A 14,452-nucleotide genomic window follows, 5' to 3' on the forward strand; every position below is an offset into this window, starting at 1 on the left:
CTATTCACTTTGTCCTCGCTATTCAGTCTGGGACACCAGCCTATGGAATGATGCTATCTTCATTCAGGGTGGCCTTTCTCTCTGCAGTTGCGCTCTCCTGGAAACACCCTCACAGACACACACCTAGGTGACTTAGTTTCCTAAATCCCAGCAAGTTGATGATCAAGATTAATGGTGATCAGAAATTTAGAGGGTAATTGAGCAGTGATTTCTCAAGACTGGTACTTAGTTCAATACTTACAGTCAAGGAGGTGCTGTATGTTAATGAACTGAATATCTAATAAAGCTATCATAAGGAAGATCGGAAAAGAAATAGATAATGAATACTGGGAACACTTATTGAACTATTTCTGGTAAAAATACATACTTAAGCCCTTACTGTAGTCGAAAATATCAGGTGATGGAGGCCCTAATCACACAACGAAGCTACAGGCACCTGTGTGAATAGAAATGAGAATTTGTCTCGTCTCAGGATGGAGAGCTACAAAGAAATACTTGGTGAGTCTTTATGCACAAAGTATTTCTGTGTATCAAAATCATTATGAAGGGGCAAGTGATAAGCTGAAAAAATATGCATAGACAAAAGGCTTACTGACATCATTCTATAAACAGTTCCTATAAAAATAGATAATTTAAAGAAGGACAAAGATGAGTTAATACTAGTGTTTACCCTCCACAGAAATCTAAAATCTGCAATTTTTGGACCTATCTCTGAACAAATTAATGAGTAAAGTAAAAAGTTGGTGGCATTGAGGGCTCAGGGAGGTAGGTGGGCACCCTCACTCACAACTGGTGGCAGAACAAATGTGAATAGGCTTCAGGAAGGCTTTCTAGCAGAATACGGAGTTAAACAGAAACTCAGTTTAAACTAGTTTAAACAAAGAAGATGTTTGGGGGAGGGGAAGGGGGGATGGTAGGATTATGCAATTAAGACATTCAAAGATGGGAGTGGCCTTGGCTCAAGTAGCTGAGTGGCTCAGGTTCAGTCTCCGGTTCTCCTCGGATCTCACAGCTATGCCCTGCTTGGCTTCATTCTTAGGTAGGTTCTTTCAAAGTGAAGGGAGCTGTGGGCAGATCTAAGTTTACATGTTCCTTCCCTCTTGTTCTCCCAGAGAAGGAGAGAGCAAGCATTAAAAAAAAAAAAAAAAAAAAAAAAAAAAAAAAACCCAAACCAAAACACGAACCAGCTTTACTGAGATCTAAGTCGCATACCATCCGAGTCGCCCAGTAAAAGCATACATCTGAGTGGTTTTAATGTATTCACAGCCCTGTGCAGCCATCACCGCAATCAACTTTAGAACGTTCTCAGAGCCCTAAAGCAAACCTCATACCGATTAGCAGTACTCCTTGTTTTCCCAATACCTTCATGCTAGACAAACACTAATCTACTTTCTGTTTCTGTGGCTTTGTCTGCCAGCAAGCCTCTTTTATGGTCTCTCTACCCAGGTCTCCGTGAGTCTCTTGCTGATGGGGTTGGGGGTTAAATATTCACTCCTGACCCAGTAGCTCAGTGGGATCTGTCCTCTCATTGGCTAGGCTGGGCCTCCATCTTAGGTAGAGTAAGGACTCCTTGAGCCACACCCCTTCATGGACTCCACGTCAGCTCCTGCCTTCAGGTTCTCCTGCCCTGCGAGCCAAATAGACCCCTTTCTTCCCGAGTTGTTTTGGTCAAGCAATAATAACCCTAACTAAGTCAATAGCCTACAGGCTGTACTTTCTTGCTTGCATGTCTGTGTGCTCTGTGTGTGTGCACCTGCACTCCTACACATGTATGCATGCATGGTTTTTTTCTCACCATAGGGGCTCTGACAGGTCAGGACCTTTGACCTCTGTTTCTTCCTTATTACTGGTTCTCTTCTGGTCCCAGTTCCAGGGTGGGTCAGTCTTAAAGAATAGATCCTCTCTCAAAGTGGCACCCAGGCACACGCCTTTAGATAGGGTGTGACAAGGTGAACCTTCTCTCTACTGTTGACTTACCACACTGGAGGAGTCTGTGTCTCACTGAAAACTCCATGAGATTTAGAGGGACTGTGGGTGTCTCCTGTGGAGTGACTGCTTGTCTTCTCATTAAGACTATCCGGCTTCCTTCCCTCTGGGAGAGGTGTTTAGTTCCCCTGCACCCACCCGTGAATTGCATGCTCTGTTGCCTTTCCTCTGCACTCTGCGGCTGACCCCGTTGCCCGTTTGTGACTTCTGAGGTTCTTCCAATCTTTCTCCCTCTGAAACAGAATTATTGTGTCATCTGACTCGTCTCATTCACAGGCCCACATGGAAGCAACTTCTAAACCGCCATCCACTCTACCTCAGATTTCTGTAAACTCACTTTTATTTATTCTGCTTTAGGATGCTCAAACACCTCCCTGGTTTCTCTATCCCTTCTCAGAGACAGTTGCCGAGAAGGCACAGCTCTGCAGGGACAGCTGTGGTAGCGATATTCATGTTGCTGCTGTCACAGAGAGGCCAGCCTTCGTCTGAAGGGAATCGGTACATGACAGGACTTGTCTGTTGGATCAGTTAGACAGGCCTGTAGAGACTGTGTGTCTACAGATTCTTTACTCTGTAAAGATTACTTGGGGGGGGGGGCGGGGAAGAATTCTCCAGGAAGACAGGAGGATCAGGCATAGTTTTAGCCTGATGACTGATCATTGATTTAAAAAAGGATGCTGATTGGTGCTGATAATCATGTGCCCTTCTCAGAGAAGCCTTCTTAGATACTCCGCTTAAGTGGGTGTCTCCCCATCCCATTATCTTTCCTCTTCCTCCAACCTTTTCTGTCTAGCTCAGTGATGCTTATTATAGCTGGCATGATTTTCCTTCTTGGTTAGTTAGCTTTATCGACTGCCTTCTTCCTCAAGTGCCATGACGCCTGAGGACCTGCATGAGAGGTGGACATGAGAAAACGAAGATGTGAGTTTTTCCTTAGCTTCACGGACTGTATGTGTTCTCAGAAAGAACTGAAGGGACTCATTTCATAAAAATTAGATCAAACACTGGCACCATGGAGCACCTTAATAGATCCAGCTAATTCAAAAGAGGCTTGTAAGCCCTGTTGTGAGTACCTGAAACAAACACATCTGTGTATTTCTACAATGCCAGAGTGTATTGAATAACAGCGCATTCACAAGGTTCAGTGGTTTCAATGTCAACAATTTGTCGTGTAGTCCAGCCTACTTTGATAATCTGATGGGGGCAGGTTCCTTTATTCCAACATTAATCGCCAATATGGACTGTCATGACTCACATAGCGATGTAGGTTCTCAGGATTGAACTCAGGCTTGGCAGCAAGTGCTGTGACCTGCTGAGACATCTTGCCAGCCTGGATTAATTTCTTGAAGGAATAATAATGTGACAGTCTAAGTGGGAAGTACTAAAAGATAATAGATAGGGCCTATGATGTGGAAACTTAGGGGTTCTTTAGAAAGTCAGTTGGATGGTGTTAGCATTCTGTCTAAACTCCACCCCCACAGTTACCTGGCAATAGCCAGGTAGGACTGACTCACTATAAAAGGGGCTGCTCGCCCCATCTCTCTCTTGTTCTGTTGATCTCTTCACTCTTGCTTCCCTCTTACCCTCTTGGGCTCTTCCCTTCCTCTCTCCCTTCACTATTCCATTCCCCCTCTTTTCACGTGTTTATGGCCAGCCTCTACTTCTCTACTCTCTCTCTGCTTTTCTCTGCTTCTGCTATCCTCTTAACTCCCCTCCCCATGCCCTGAATAAACTCTATTCTATACTATACCATCATGTGGCTGGTTCCTCGGGGGAAGGGATGCCTTGGCATGGGCCCACTGAGACACCCCCTCCCTCCATACCTCACCACATCCCTGTAGAACATACCCCCTTTCTCTTTCTCTTTTTTATAAACATATCAGATGGTATTTTGCTGGGGCAAACACCTGAAAGAACATCTTATTAAAGTGGACACAGGTGTGAAAGGCTAAGGTAGACTGGTACAAGAACGTGTCACTGAAGCAGACACAGGAGAGAGGATGTTCTGCTAAAGCAAGCATGTGAAAGGACATGTGATGGATTCTTTGCTAAAGACACACATGTGTTGGTCTGCCTTACATTGCGTAGTTGAGCTGTATTTGTCGGGACGCCATAAAGAGAAATGCACCAAAAAACTTCTGTTGGTGTGCTGTAGTTTGCTGCTGCTTCCAATGACTTTAGCTGATTGGATGCACATGCTCAGGAAAGACACGGGAGGACATATGACATCTGCAGGGTATAAATAGGACTCCATGGAGTGACTGAGGCAGAGCTAGACTTGCTGGTACAGGTAGCTGTGCAACACTTGTGGGTCTCTTGTCTTCGATGATCTTTGCTTCCCTGAGAGAGGCACAGCCAAGAACTTCTGGTGTTCCTGCTGTCCCTCCTGCTGACTTGAGCCGAGGCTGAAGCCTGGCTGTGTCTGCTAGGTCCTGTCACCGCTGTTGCTAACTGGACTCTAGGAACTGGACTGTTGGAGTATTCATGAGGTGTTTGCAAGTGGATCAAGCTGCTGCAGCTAACCTGTGAACCGAACTGCCGATTTCCAGATAACACAGATGGGAGTTGCTCTAAAAACACTTTTCTAAACAGGTCCACTTCCCAGTGTCCTTTCTTTTTCCTTACCTCTGGTGGGTGGTGGGCTACAAGGAAGGTTAAAGCTTTTAAGAACCATCATTTAAAATAAGATTTGAAAAAAAAATTAAAGTTACAGCCTATCTGGAGGAAATATACCATAGTGAGTGTGTCCTCTGGTTGCCCTGGCCTCGTCTCACATCTCATTCTTCCCTGAGGTGAATGGCCTCCCCCACATATTTCCCTTTGCCTCACTATAGGCCCAGAATCAATTGAGCCAAGGGCTGTGGGTTGAACCCTCTGAAACTGTGAGCCCACGCCTTCCTGCACTTGGGCATAATAATGTGACATCAGGTATTTTGTTTATAGCAATTGGAAGTAATTAATACAATGCCTGTGGTAGACACATGGTAATCGTATAGAGCTTGCTCTTACTCTCCCTGCTATTACTGGGGATGGATAACACTTAGTTATCCAGGGCAGCCACAGATAGAGAGCTGTGCAGGTGAGAGCCTTTTGTTCAAGATGAACAGATAATCTTCTTTCTTAGCCTCCCCATGCCCACCCGCCCTCCCTAGTGTCCCTTAGTCACACTTTTACTCTTTCTCCCAAGGTCTGCTTCAAGGTGTCGAATTTCGCATGGGAAAAGGGGTGGGCTTTAGTCATTTGTCTATCCTCAGTGTGTAGTGAGGCGCTTGCCCTGAGGGGGTCATGGCCTGTGGAAATTGAATCAATTTTTCTTGGCCTTGACTGTCTGGGTTACTTTCTATTTACCTTTTCCTTGAGTTTTGCAGTATTTTTACCCTTCCTAGTTTCCCATGCATCATATTGTCTGACATTTAAATAAAGGGATGGAGCAAATGGCCCACCTCCCCAAATCTTTCACTACCATTATGAGATACTTAGATCGCCTTTGATGTACATTACATAAAATACTCATAAAATATGAAACCAGTTGAAAGTCATCACCCACCCTGCTTATGTATGTGCTGTATAAATTTCTGTTTAGAAATTTTACTAGTTGCCTACAGAGCAGAACTAGGGCTGAGCTCTAGAATTCCAATCTAAATACATCCTTCCCGGGTTTTTAGTGTCTTGGGAATTTATCGCTAAAGCTGGTTTCAGCATTTCTAGGCTTTGATGACCACACAGGTGGGGTTCGGCTGTCTGTCACAAGACTGCATGATCTGATCGACCCTCTGAACCAATTCTCTTAACTCTAAATGCAGTGTACTGGTTTGATGTCGCTTTAGTGCCTGGCTGGCTTCCAAACTGAGCTTCTCAAGGGACTGTTGGGTCCTCGGTTTATGGATAAGTAAGACAGGAGTGGTGGTCTTTTGTTTGAAACAAAAAATAAATGGATGGTTTTCCCAATTAAATTTTCCCTTCATTCAATTATACCGTCTTAGCAGTTACTTTTCTGTTGCTGTGATAAAATCCCCTGACAAAATAAATCAACTTAGGGCAAGAGGAGACTCATTTTTCCTCCGGCCCAGAGGATGGAGTCCGTCACGGTAGGGGAAGCATGGCAGCAGGCAGGAGAATATGGTGAAGCCTGCCTTCAGTGAGCTTCAGGCTCTACCTCTTAAAGGTCCCATGAACTTCCCAGACAGTGGGAAGTCATGTGTTCAAGTACGGGAGCCCACTGTGGCCATTTGTCATTCACACTACCACAGTCACTCTGCTGCTCGTGTGGAAAAGCTGGTAAATGAAGCCTGTAAAAGTGAAATGAAAGTCTGTGAGGTGAGTCCTTACAATTTTACTATGTAACCAGTTTCTTTTCTTTCTTTCTTTTTGCACTCAGTGAACTTTATTGATGGTGTTCAAGAAAGTAGGGCCCCCTAAGCCCATCCTGTAATTCTGGGGTCTGGGATGGAAACTGTGAAGGAGTTGGCTCAGTGTCAGGGGCTGAGTTGGGACAGGGACTCCTCCTCAGCAGTTGAGGGTCTCTCTCTTGCTTTCATGTGTCCTTGCTAGAGTGGGTGGTCCAGAGCTTCTTACTCCATGTAGGCCATGTAGGCCACATAGGCCATGTAGGCCATGTAGGCCTTGAGGTTCATGACCCTGTTGTTATAGAGTATTCATTGTCATACCAGGAAATGAGCTTTGCAAAGTTGTTGTTGAGAGCAACGCCAGCCCCAGCATCAAAGGTAGAAGAAAGGGAGTCACTGTTAAAGTCACAGGAGAAAACCTGGTCCTCAGTGTAGCCCAGGATGCCCTTCAGTGGGCCCTCTGATGTCTGCTTTATCACCTTCTTGATGTGATCATACCTGACAGCTTTGTTTAGGCGGCATGTCAGATCTATGATGGATACATTGTTGGTAGGAACACGGAAGGCCATGCCAGTGACCTTCCTGTTCAGCTCTGGGATAACCTTGCCCAGAGCCTTGCCACCAGCAGTAGATATCCCATGGCCATCATGCCACAGCTTTCCAGAGGGGCCATCCACAGTCTTCTGGGTGGCAGTGATACATGGACTATGGTCATGAGTCCTCTACCATGCCAGAGTTGTCATGGACGACCTTGGCTGGGGGGGCTAAGCAGTTAGTGGTGCAGGATACATTGCTGACAATCTTGAGTGAGCTGTCACATTTCTCATGGTTCATACCCATCACAAACATGGGGGCATTGGCAGAAGGGACAAAGGTGATAACCTCTTTGGTCCCACCCTTTAAGTAAGCCCCAGCCTTCTCCATGGTCTTGAAGACACCAGTATATCCCACAGCTTACTTGGCACCTGTATCATCTCATTTGATGTTGGCAGAATCTTGCTCCCAGGAGATGGTGATTGCTTTCCTGTTGATGACAAGTTTCCTGTTCTCAGCCTCGACTGAGCTGTTGACCTTGCCATGGGTAGAGTCATACTGGACCATGTAAACCATGTAGTTGAGATCAATGAAAGGGTCACTGACGGCACAATATCGTCTTTGCCAGATATGAGGGACATCCTGGTAACTAGGCACCTTTGTCTCAGGGATAACACTGGCACTGCGCAAGAAGATGCAGCTGTCTCTCGAATGGGAAGGAGCAGAGAGCCTGTCACCAGTTTCTTAAATATAAGACTATGTATATCTCTTATAGTTAAATTTTACTGCTGGCTAAATTATTAATTATGTGCGAATTCTAAACACATTGAATTAGCTATATATATAAGTAGCATGAGTTAATATAAAAGTATGCTTTATATGTACATGTATTTATGAACATTATTTTCATTATTTATGGTAACATGATCAAGAGAATAAGTCTTTGCAGTCATAGCTGAGCATGGTGCAGTGACTCCACCCACTTGTGGTGCTCCAGTTGCTTCAGGTGTAGCCAGCACCATGTTAGGTCTTGGTGTGAGTGTAATTCACTGCATCGATTTGGTCTCCTCCGGACACATGGTGAAAGTCAGTTTACACTTCATACTGTTTACCCCAGTGGGTGAGGGGTCAAGATGTGCAAACCAATCAATTGCCACCAAGAAGTCTGGGTGAGAACTAGAGATGCCCAGAGGTCTGGTTTGAAATGACAGTGCTGAACTCTCTAGTCCTTACCTCTTTTCTGCCTGTAAGCTGGCTCTGTGCTCAACAGCCGCCCCTCCCCCCCACCCACTCCAAGTCAACAGACTGAGACTTAGGGGAAAGATTTACTGCTTACTGTCAGTGGCGTGACCTTGGGAAAACTGGTTTTGGTTGCCATAGTTCGGATGTGAAACTTCCAAGAGGGGCCATGTGTTAAAGGCTTGGTATCTAACTCATGGTGCTGTTGGGTGTTGGTGGAACTTCAAGGTGTGGAGCCTAGTTAGTGGAAATTGGGTCACTGGGAGCATGCACTTGAAGGAGATGTTGGACACAGCCCTTTCTTCTCCCTCTCTTCATCTCTCAGATTCTGAGATGTGTGTTTCAACTATGGCTCACTGTGACATGCTGCTTTATCTGGGCCCCAAAATGACAGACCAAATGATTATTGAAATGTCCAAAACTGTGATCCAGTACAACCTTTTTCTCTTTATTAATTGATTTCTCCCAGATATATATTACAGTAACCTAAAGCTGACATAAATACCTTTATCTAAGTGTTGGGAGATAAAGCTCCAAGGGTTTCTTCTGGCATTTAAGCGATAAGGGAGGGCTCTGTTGTCTGAAAGCCTGAAGCAGAGTTGTGAGATCTTTGTTGTGTCTATGATAGTTTAGTAACTAGCGATGCCTATAACTATTTCCTACCTATCCTGCTAGTTTTCTAGCTGAGAGGGCTGTTTGAGAATGGTAACTCAAAGGATATTAAAGCCCTACTGTGTCAATGACTGACCAATGAGTACTAACGACGAAGAGTCCCTGATGGAAGACGAGCCGGAGACTCCTGTGAGGTATCTATCTTTCCATCTTTGGATTTAAGATGGCCACTATAGGTGTAGCATCGGCTCTGCCCTAACCTACTTGCATATGAGGAGTGTGCTCACCGTCTTAGGGAGAAAATTTGGTGAGTCTTTTTAAGTCAGCCTAGGCCTGCAATAGAGGGTGTGGTGAGGGTAAGGGTTTAGATCAGGTTTCTAGAGGTAGATGTGGAGGATAAGAGACAGCTACAAGTGATTTATTAAGGAAAGGCCTGTGGGGAAAACCTGCACGGTAGTGGTTGGAGAAAGTAGGCAATGTGAAAAAGCCAAGCCAAGGTGTAGTTCTTGCTGCATGCAACAGGCTTCATCTTGTAAGGAGCTGGAAGGCAGATTTGATTGACATTGTTGAACTGGTTTAATCTGTGAGGGTGCTGAGCTTTTATATTCATGCAGGTTCAGTCACTGGTTAGGGTCTGACCAGTGGGCAGGGTGGTAGAAAATCAACTAAGGGATCTCTCTCTAATATACATATATTATATTATATATAAAATATATCTATAATATATAGATATATAATATAAAACACATGCACTATCTACCTATATTATATAGATGTATTATTTAATATATATTAAGCTAGAGGTGTCTCTAGCTTCATCTTCTGAAGAAGGAGGTAGACCTCATCAGTCAGGAGCAGTGTCCCTGAGAAGCTGGGGGCTGGAGCTTGTAGCTAGTTCAGGGGACCCAAGTGTGTGATGACAATGCACAGTGGGGTGGAGAACATGCAGAACAAAGGAGGAGTCTCAGAAGCCTGGCCTGAGTGGGCCAAGTCTTACAGTTCTCGCCTTTCACCCAAGATTGAATGCTCTGTGTTCTGACCACGTGATTGCTTCTCCTTTTGGGAGAGAGGGAAGTCTATGGATAGGAAGGAAATGAGGAAAGAAGAGAGAAGACTCATATGATAGAAGACTCCGTCTCTCTGATAGTCCCCTGTACCTTTCTCAGAGAGTGGTTGTTGAAACTAAAAACCATGAGTGTGGACTCATAAAATCTCAGCTAGGGTAAGCTGTTGTTAATAAATGATCTGCCCAAGTTACATAACTCTGGCAGTATGAAGGTCAGATATCATGACTGAACGTTTAGGGATGTTTTCATCGGATGATACGATCTCCTTGTAGTTAGCACAGCTCTTTGTAATCCAGGATAAGGAAAATAAACTTTCCAATGATTGTTTTATGATGTAATTCTATAGCTACTCCACCCCCTCCAAGACTAAGTAATTTCTGAAAAGTTTTAGATTTCATTGCTAAGGATGCAATAACTTTTCCAGAACATGAGCAAATTTTTTTTTTTTTTATTAATCTTGGTAGAGTGGGTTTGAGATTATTCCCTGTAAGAAGTGATGCTGTTCCAGGGACAGATGATCAAGGCAGGAGATCTCTGGTTTATGGTTGAAGGCAAGGATAGTGTTGTTAGTGACACTAGAATATTTGACATAGGGACCACATTTTCTGAGTCAAACATTATCTCATATGGCCTGGTAGAGTGACCACTATTTGAAATTAGAACTAAGATGGGATATATGTTATACACAATCCCCTTAAATTTATATTCACCAAACTTTTCATAAATATAAAACCCAGTGTAAGAAATATATTTAGGAAACAGGATACTTCAGTACTTACGTGTAGAGTGTAGCGTGGATTACCTGCATCTATTTGCTGGCTGGATAGTCTTGGATATACTGCATAAGTGTTTTGTGTTTCAGTTCTTCCGACTATAAAACTGGTTTAAAAGTAGTTCTGTTGTGGAAAATAGTTTAAAAGTCAGCACCATCCCATGTTAAACCCAGCTACTCTCTGCCATGGTGGGCTGGCTGGCCATGCACTGGCAGGCAATGGCCGGCCTGTCCTTATCTCATGGAGACTCTGACTCAGGGCTCTGAAATCTCCTCACCCAACACGTTGAGTTCCCACTGGCGGGTCGTTACCACACCAGCCCCATGTTTCAAAACTCCCACGGCCTTTTGTGGTGCACATCTGGCAAACCTACACTTTACCACAGTACCTTTCTCTCTGAAACCCAATCGGGCCACCACATGAAGGAAAACACCACACAAACTTAGTTCAGAAACAATGGTAACTCAATCACTGGGCGCAACGACTAGAGTCCTAATCTTGTAATGTATATTAAATCTAAATCCTCCAGTGGTAAATTCTGGTGAATTTGCCATTGGATCCAGGAGACACTAGCAGCTACATCTTGTCCTCTCCCTATCCCCGTCCAAAGCCCCTATTCCTCTCCTGCCTACTCTCTCTTCCCATATCCAGCCTGGAAGTCCCAGGGATTGTCTCCTTTATTCATTGCGGGATGGTTCGCTAGAAGTCACCTGAGTACGTGATTCATTCCTCCTTCCAAACAACCCCTCCTGGGAAAGCGAAATTAACACCAAAATACAAGCAGCACCAGGGCCATCCACAACATAGTTCTATCTTATGGAATGATCATGGAGACTGAGTAAATTAATGTATATGAAAGCACCTTACAGTCCTTGGTCAATATTAAGCATTATATAAGTGTTAGCTAGTGATATATTTATACATATTAACACTTGCACAGTGGAGACAGACATTTTCATTGATAGTCACAGATATATTCTATTTTATTTTACAATTCTTTAAAACATTCTTAGCCAACTTTTAATGTTTTTAAATTTTATTTATTTTTATTTTACGTGTGTGTGTGTGTGTTTTGCCTTCAAGTGCATGCTCCCAGTGACTTGATTTTCTCTAACTAGGCTCCACTCCCTGAAGTTCCACCAACAGTACCTTGATTTGGATACCAAGACTTTAACACATGGGCCCTTTGGAAAATTTCACATCCAAACTACTGCATCAGGGTACCTCAAACCAGGTGTTATAATGCTACCTCAAATTGGAGTTCCAGATGTGAGCTGGTATGTGTGTGCTTGGAATTGAACCTGGGTCTTCTAGGAGAGCAACCACTGAGCAATCTCTCCAGTTCTGTTTGTTTTTTTTTAACTATACTGTCAAAACAGCATTTCACTAAATATTGTAGCTCTTGTTTGTAATCCCAGCACTCAGGAGGCTGGTGCAGGAGGATTAATTTGAGTTTAAGGCCAGCCTGGGGTATATAGTGATTTCAAGGCCAACATGGAATATATATATATATATATATGAACCCTGTTTCAACAAAACCAAACCTAAACATCAACATTCTCTGACATCATCTGAGCAGCAATGCTATGGCGAGGAGACTTTTAATTTAAATGTTTGTAATCTCACCTGCTTTCTTCCCTCAGCCAATTAACTAAGACTTTTAGAATCAAAGGAAAGAAGAGACTAATGCTTAAGGACTTGGCTTGGACCATTACATATTTGGAAGCTGCAAAAATGATGGTACTTCAGCAAGAATCTTGCTGAAGGGACCCTGATATAGTGGCCTCTTGTGAGGCTATGCCAGTGCCTGGCAAACACAGAAGTGGATGCTCACAGTCAGCTATTGGATGGAACACAGGGCCCCCAATGGAGGAGCTAGAGAAAGTACCCAAGGAGCTGCAGGGGTCTGCAACCCTGTAGGTGGAACAACAATATGAACTAACCAGTACCCCCAGAGCTCATGCCTCTAGCTGCATATGTAGCAGAAGATGGCCTAGTCAGCCATCCTTGGGAGGAGAGGCCCTAGGGCTTGCAAAATTTATATGCCCCAGTAGAGGGGAACGCCAGGGCCAAGAAGTGGGAGTGAGTGGGTAGGGGAGCAGGGGCGGGGGGGGGAGGGTATAAGGGACTTTTGGGATAGCATTTGAAATGTAAATAAAGAAAATATCTAATAAAAAAAATGATGGCACTTGATTCCTGGAACTTTGGGTTGGGGAATTTCTGAAACTCTGGAGAGGAGAGAAAGAAAGCAGGACTCTGAGATTCCTGCTCTGCCCATTGAGCTCAGGCTCTCAGGATAAATGATGAACACATCACTCTACAGCCCCTTTGACCCCTGCCCTTTCCTGAGGAAGTGTGCCCTTGGCTGGGTCTCAATGACGGGAGATGGCAGCGAGACGAGGAACTTATTCTTCCTCTCTTGGCTCCAGGTAAACTGTCAGAGTGTGACTAAGACACTTTCATGTTTGTCAGATCTGGATGATTTATTTCCTGATGAGGAAGAGGTTATTCTTCTATCACGAAATGCCTCTTGTCTCTCCCGTAATAATTGTAAGTGTCTCCAGAGATGGGGTGAGCCTACAAACCTAATTCACAATCAATGCAGAGCCATGACAAAATTATGTGTGTCTTTAAAAATGGCTTCCCCTCAGATAATTGCTCTGATGCAACTGCCGTTGACTTGAGATACTAACTGGGTGGAAGGGAAGCCACCTCACACTCACTCAGAAGTGTTAGACTGATTAGAGATGAATTTCGAACAAGGAGGCTTGTCAGTCAAATCATAATTGGCACAGTGCTTGGCATGATCTGGTATCGCTCTTATTTTATGTTCTGCGTGCAGAATTTCCCAGAAGGTTAGGACCGCACGTGGTAAGAATGGAAAATGGAGACACGAAGATGAGGTCATGTCCATGTGGGTAATAGGCAGTCACCACCAACAGTCCGGCAGTAGCTGCTTCCTATGCAAATGATAGCCTAAAGGCTGACAGAAGAGCCATTAAAGTCCCTGTAAAATCCTGACTCAACGCCATCTGTCTCAAGTAGAGCTGCATAAACGGGCAACGTCGTAGCATCTGGGGTAAAGTTTTCTTCAGTGCATTCTGATTTGAGCTGCTCAAACAGGTTCAGTCTAATTAAAAATTGGTTTACAGTTGCTAATTTCTTGAAGCTCTCCTCCTTTTATACCCAGTTACATTTTCTTTTGCTAATCTGTTTATTTTTTCAGTGGAAAGGTCATGTCATTTGAGATGATGTTCGTTTGAACTGAGGTAGGGACTAGCAATTTTTCTTCTTTTTGAACCTAAGGTCATTCATTCATTCATTCATTCATTTTGACTTCTTATTCAACAAGTATTTATTTAGTGTCTGCTCATCCTCAGGGATTGCAATAGGACTGAATAAGTCTAGTGAACAGAACTCAATGAGATCTGGTCCCCATATTAATAAGCTAAGTGGGAATATTGGACAGTAATGAGCAAACAAATATAAGTATTTTTGGTTTTGATAAAAACTGTGGAAGAAATAAACCCATTATTTAGAGAGTTTTGGGAGTGTTGGGGTTGTGAGTAGGGTAATGGAAGTCCTATTTTAAATGAGCTGGTTAGAAAAGCAATAGGTTGGGACAGTCAGTCACTAAATGTCAAGTAATTGAGTGCCAATTCCCCAAGAGCAGATTCATTTCGTGGCTCAATTCACTAAAGGACTAATTGGCTAGACCTAATTTATGTCATCTGTACTATTTAGTTTTGGTTTTCATTTTGATTTTTTAATAGTATTTTGAGGGCTTTTTGACAGCTTGTTTTCTAGTCAGGCTTAATAGTCTGGGGGACAGGAAACAGGAGAAACTGAGAGGGAGAGAGAGAGAGAGAGAGAGAGAGAGAGAGAGAGAGAGAGA

The 14,452-nt window shown here is 43.8% G+C and overlaps 1 pseudogene; it reads right to left on the reverse strand.

Annotated features, from left to right (window-relative positions):
- Window positions 1-6,557: 6,557 nt before the first annotated feature.
- Window positions 6,558-8,244, reverse strand: LOC110328866 (annotated as a pseudogene).
- Window positions 8,245-14,452: the final 6,208 nt, after the last annotated feature.

Source organism: Mus pahari, chromosome 11, assembly GCF_900095145.1.
Source record: "Mus pahari chromosome 11, PAHARI_EIJ_v1.1, whole genome shotgun sequence".
Classification (NCBI taxonomy): domain Eukaryota; kingdom Metazoa; phylum Chordata; class Mammalia; order Rodentia; family Muridae; genus Mus; species Mus pahari.